This window comes from Elephantulus edwardii, unplaced genomic scaffold (genome assembly GCF_000299155.1).
Source record: "Elephantulus edwardii isolate Elephantulus edwardi_28Jun2011 unplaced genomic scaffold, EleEdw1.0 scaffold02272, whole genome shotgun sequence".
Taxonomy (NCBI): domain Eukaryota; kingdom Metazoa; phylum Chordata; class Mammalia; order Macroscelidea; family Macroscelididae; genus Elephantulus; species Elephantulus edwardii.
This window is the reverse complement of record NW_006402022.1, coordinates 1-6,524: the sequence shown is the minus strand read 5'-3', so window position 1 is coordinate 6,524 and position 6,524 is coordinate 1. Positions and strand designations below refer to the sequence as shown.

At 38.1% G+C, this 6,524-nt stretch overlaps 1 pseudogene; it reads left to right on the top strand.

The window, feature by feature from the left end:
• The first annotated feature begins 4,391 nt into the window (after positions 1 to 4,391).
• On the top strand, positions 4,392 to 4,904 carry LOC102867974 (annotated as a pseudogene).
• The last annotated feature ends 1,620 nt before the right edge of the window (positions 4,905 to 6,524 follow it).

Here is a 6,524-nt window from a genome sequence, read left to right as displayed (position 1 = left end):
GAATAGTGCAACAATGAATGAATGGAAACCCAAAATCTCTGTAAATGTTTATGAAAATTAATAAAATATAATTATAGAAAAAAATAAATAAAGGAACACATTATGCTTAAAAAAAAAAAAAAGACCTGAACGGAAAAGACTACAGAGTATTTCTGTGATACACAATAAAATATTAAATAAATGGAAAAATAGTCCCTGTTCATGGGCAGAAAAACTCAATTTTGTAAATAGTTTGTAAAAATGACAGTCTTACCAAAAAGCAACTTACATGTTCAACACGATCCTAGTACAGATATAAAATTCTTTTTTAAAGAATAGGAAAATTGTCAAGTGTATTTGGAGAGGGAAGAGTCTCCAAATAAGCAAAACACTTTTTAAAATAAAAAATGAAGTGTGAACCATAGTACCCCCTGATACAATGACAGGTTCATAGTGTGAGTCATAGCACTCCCTGGTACAATGACAGGTGCATAGACCAATGGAATACAATTAAGAACGCAGAAATGGATCTCTCTAGCTATGGTAAACTGATATTCAATAAAGAAATAAAACCTATCAAATGGGGAAATAACAATACTTCAACAAATAGTGCTGGCAAAACTGGACCTGCAGAAAGTTGAAACAGGATCCACATCTCACATCTACACAAAATTCAACCCAAGATGGATCATATACCTGGGAGTAAAGCCTAAAACGGTAACGTTAATAAGAGACAAACTGGGATCAAGCTTAGAAGCACTAGGCTAAGGTATAAAGAGACTCAAATACAACCAGAAATGCCCAATTTGAAGAGGATTAAACTGATGCATGGGACCTTATAAAGATAAAATCCATGGGTGCACAAAAACTTTTTCCAACAGGGTGAAAAGAAAACCTACTGACTAGAAACAAACAATTGGTTTACAGAATACTCCTGGGCCTGTACAAGAAAAAGACTGATAACCCAATTACAAAAGAAATGGGCTAATGACATGGAAAGAATTTTCACAGAGGAAGGTATTTGAATGACAAACTGACACATGAAAAAGTGCTCCAAATCTCTGGCAATAAGAGAGATGCAAATCAAAACCACAATGAGGTACTATTTCACTCTAGTAACAATGGCAAAGTTTAACATGGCAGGAAGAAATAAATGTTGGAAAGGATGTGGTGAGAAAGGAACTCTAATACATCGTGAAAAGAGGAGACCAAAAAATCCCCAGGAAACATACAACACAGAGGAAAGAACCCCCACATAACAAGGGAGATGGGTTGTAACAGCAAAGCCAAAGAACTGCTGGGACTACTACAGCTGAGAAAGAAAGGTCTTCCCCCAGAGTCAGAGAAAGCCTGGTTCTGCTGGTGTGCTGAGCCTGGTTCTACTGGCTCACTGAGCCTGATTCTGCTGTCATGCTGAGCCTGGTTCTGCTGGTGCTCTGAGCTCAGACTCTCAGTTCCCACAAGTGTGAAAGTCAAGAAAAGTGTGTTCTTTATAAGAACCTAACCTGTTGTACTTCGTTACAGCAGCCCTAGAAAATGAGAAAGTTTAGTAATTAAATTTTGTATTAAAAAAACCTCTCCATCATATTTGAAAATAAAATTAAAAATTTATAATATGTTAATTCTTTCCCCCAGAAATTAGAACCAAACATAAATGTAGTAGGTAGAAAAATAATCTCCAAGGCAAAACTATAAAAACACTTCCAGATTTTAATTTTTTTCCCACAAAATTTATTTAAAATGGAATGTAGGTGCATTTCAATATGCTGGTATCTTCTACAATAAGTGCTTGGTGGCAATAATAATTTTGAAAAAGCCGTGCTGATCAGAGTCTTAGGGAATCATGACATGAAAAGAAGACTCTCTGAGCCATCTCTTTTCTCCCTATCTCAATCAGGCCTGGCTTGCCTGGCTTTGTTCTCAGGCCACCATGCACCTTGCAGTGTGTGCCCTGGGGCAGCAGGTGTTCTCTGAAGGCACCATCTACTCCTACCTTTCCAAGTCTGGGCCCCAGGGCCTTGTATTGTTCCTAAGGCCATGGACTGTGTGTTCTGTTTTCAGATGTTAGCTAGCCCCACTCCTTAGTCTGTGCCAACTTAAATTCCAATTCTTCTCCTAGATACAAACTAATGTGGAGTGATCTACCGCAGGGCCTTGAAACGTCTCAGGGTGTGATTCGTGTCTTCCTAGCAAGGAAATTCATACTTCTAGAGTCTGAGGTCTGGAGGTTCTACCTCAGAGTAGAAAGAGGAAATGCTTTTCTTTCTTTTTCTCTTGTTATTGAAGTCATGTATCTAAGGGTAAAGCATAGAAAACAAGAACTGATTTATTTCTTATTAGCTGACATTATTACAGTTGTATTACTTTTAAAAATTAACATTGTGCTTTTTCAAAAAATATCTTTCTTCCCATCCAACTTTCATCTATGTTTTTTTCCCTATTCTTACCCTTCTCCTCCTTTAATAAGTTTTATTTATGTGAATCACGAGGCTTATTTGTCAGGAATTGTTAATCCTTAAGATGCAACTCAAATATCAATGCACTCCACTCTTAAGCTCCCCCAAAACAGAATACAATTCTGTTTAAAGCTTACATTTATTTTAAAATTAGATTTAGACACATAATTACACAATCAGGACTTCTCTCTAATTCGTTGAGTATGAGTTTTTATCCAAGGACATTTTCATTGACTATCAGTGTATGCAATAATAATTAGGTGATGTTTTCATATTTTACATCATCTCTCATCGTTATTTTCCCAAAAAGGTAATCATTATTTCAACAACTGTCCTAAGTACAGTCATAACAGGCTTTAGAGACTTTACCTCTGAGACAAACTGTATCTTCCTGTCTTTATAGATAATTTAGTGTTAGATTAAGGAGTTCTGGTGGCCTAATCAGTGGGGAGATGAGCTGCTAACCCAAAGGTCAAACTTCTGTGGTGGTTCAAGTCCATATGCAGCTCCCTGGGAAAAAGATGGGCAGTCTACAGGCTTGCCATTTACAGCTTTGGAAACCCCATGTAAGTCAGTTCTGATTCAACAGCAATGAATTTTAAGAGTGTTTTGCTGTTAGATTCACATTGATTGAAGGGTGGCATTCACAGAATTGGCATTACAAGTGCTCTAAGCACAAATGTAATTGAAGAAGATGGAATAAAAGTTGCATTTAACACTCATTGTTGGTTTTGTGTACCGTTGGGTCAGAATCAATACATAGCTGACCCTCCAATGGCTTTCCAGAGGCACTGAATCACATGGAGGGCAATTGCCCATCCTCCTAGAGTGGAGCAGGTGATGGATTCAAATCAAGAGACTTTGGATTGGCAGCACAACTCTTTAACCACTAAGCCACAAAAGGCCCCTGAGGTTGACACTTGTGGTACCTGGATGAATGGTAGAAGGGCGACACTTCCTCCCCCAAAGTCATATGCTTAGTTTATTATTAGGAAATGCTGAGATTGCCGTGATAAAGGTATAACATTTTAGACATCTTTTTAAAAAGTATGGTGATGGGTTTGAATGCATTCAATTATATTTTCTTAGTCAAACTTCTAATCTTGTTCTTCCTTTTTCAAAATCCTCCAGGGTCTCAAATTGATATTCAATAGAGTAAAGTTTTATCCAAGCCTTTAAAAGCATATGGCTAGCGAGGGAGGTTTGGGAGGGGAGAAAAGTGCAACAATGAATGAATGGAAATCCAAAGTCTCTGTAAATTTTCATTGAAATTAATAGTAAATTTTTTAAAAAGGGGGAAAGTATATGGCTAAATAATCTGTCCTTTTTTATCTCTTGCTAGTACCCTGAGCTTTCCTCTTTCTGAAATCCAGTGAGCAAACAGAATGAGCGTCATTTTCTCTTACAATACATCTATACCCTCCACTCCTTTTATGCTGCATATAAAAATTTCCTCATTTCTTAAAATTCTCCTTCATGAAGCCTTTTGGATCCCTCAAACCAAGCATTTCTTTTTCTTGAAAACCTGTACCACTTCAAAGTTCAAATCTTCTGTTCCTTAGTCATAGTTGAGTTAATGGCACCAAACAGCAAAAACATAAGCTTATTGTATCTGTTTATGCATTTCTATGAATAAGAATTAACTTCTACTGGATATTTAGAATGTGCCATGGACTGTTCGAAACATCTCATACATACTAACTTCTGTAATCTTTACTTTAACCTATTAAATATGTATGAAAATGGGTTTTACTTTAAAGATGAGAAAACTGAGGTATAGAGAGATTCAGTATCTTGCCCAGTCACACTGGGTGAAGGTGGGAGCATGGAACTGATGAAACAACGACAGAGTAGGGTTAGTGAACTCTGGAATAGGGTAGTGAACTCTGTGACAGGGAGAGTCAATTCAAGAATGGCAATTTCTGCTCTTTTCCGGTTACTGCGGCGCTAGCAACCATGAGCAGCAAAGTCTCTCTCGACACCCTCTACGAGGCGGTGCGGGAAGTCCTGCACGGGAACCAGCGCAAACGCAGAAAGTTTTTGGAGACTGTGGAGCTGCAGATCAGTTTGAAGAACTATGACCCTCAAAAGGACAAGCGTTTCTCGGGGACCGTCAGGCTAAAGTCCACCCCACGCCCCAAGTTCTCTGTGTGTGTTCTTGGGGATCAGCAGCACTGTGATGAAGCCAAAGCTGTGACTATCCCCCACATGGACATCAAAGCGCTGAAAAAACTCAACAAGAATAGGAAACTGGTCAAAAAGCTGGCCAAGAAGTATGATGCCTTTTTGGCCTCTGAATCCCTGATCAAGCAGATCCCAAGAATCCTAGGTCCAGGGCTGAATAAGGTTGGCAAGTTCCCTTCTCTGCTGGCCCACAATGAGAACATGGTGGCAAAAGTAGACGAGGTGAAGTCCACCATCAAATTCCAGATGAAAAAGGTCCTGTGTCCGGCAGTGGCTGTTGGCCATGTGAAGATGACAGATGATGAACTTGTTTACAACATCCACCTGGCTGTCAACTTTCTGGTTTCATTGCTAAAGAAGAATTGGCAGAATGTTCGGGATTTGTATATCAAGAGCATCATGGGCAAGCCCCAGCGTCTGTACTAAGATACAGCTCAATAAATCTTACTGTTTATACCAAAAAAAACCACCCAAAAAAAAACCCACAAAAAAAAAGAATGGCAATTTCTTCATTACAGAAAGGCTTCCAGTCTCATCTGATTTTATAAGGAAGTGAGTTGGAACATTTACCAAAAGAATTATATTGTGCATTCTCAACAATATTCATTAGGTGTACATATAGGTGTACAATAACACTTATTAATTTTCATTATTCTGGGTTGTTACTTTGTTGTTATGTGGTATTGAACTGGCTCATAGTGAAATTACCAGATATTGAGCCATCTTAAAAATACTGTAATCCATTGTTGCAGTCCCTGTGTCAATCCATCGTGTAAATCTCCCTCTATTATGCTGACTCTACACCTTTCCAAGTATGATGCCTCCCCCCAAAGATTGACTCCTCCTACCAACATGCCTAAAATATGTGTGAGACAAAGATTCACCACCTTTGCTTCTAAGGAGCATCCTATTTGTTTTTTTTTTTAAATCCATAAGATATTCAGTATTCTTCTCTAACATCACAACTCAAAGGCATCTATTCTTCTGTCATCCTTATTCATTGTCCAACTTACTGATGTAAAAGCTGGAAGTGGTGGTAGTAGGAGTGGCATCCACTTCCTAAACAACATGCCTCCAGAAACTATGAATTTTGATAAATGATGATAGTTATAGATAGGCTTCAGGTCTCTTGTTCGTAGGGTCACTATGAGTCATGCTCAGTTCAACATCAATCAACAAGAACAACAACAACTGATGCATATAGCAAGTAATTGAAAAAACTATGGTTTGAATCAAGTGCACATTACAGAAGATTTCAAAGAGCAGCATGGGAAGATAAAGCAGAATATTATAGTGAAATATGCAAAGAGTTGCAGTTGGAAAATCAAAACAGACAAACTCACTCAAAATTTCTTAAGTTGAAGGAACAAATTCAAGCCTCAAGTTGCAATACTTGGGCAGAATGTTGAATGACCTAGGAGCATCAAAAGAAGATGCAAGAAGTACACAGTGTCACTATACCAAAAATAATTGGCTGATACAGAAGAATTTCATGAAACAACATATAAGCAAGATCCTATGGTGATTAAAGAAGAAGTTCAGGCTACTTTAAAGGAAATGGCAAAAAATAAGGCTCCAGGAATAGATGGTATACCAATTGACATATTTCAGTTAACAGATACAACCACTTGGCCAACTGACTGGAAGAGATAGATATTTGTTCCTATCCCAAATAAAGGTGACCCAACAGAATGTGGAAACTACAGAACAATCTCACTGATTTTACATGAAAGCAAGATTTTACTGAAGATTATCCAAAAACGACTGGAACAGCACATCAACAGAGAACTACCAGAAGTCCAGGCTGGGTTTAGAGGTGGTCGTGGTACTAGGGATATTGTAGCTGATGTTAGATGGATCTTGGCTGAAAGCAGGGAATACCAGAGGAATATCTATCTGTGTTTC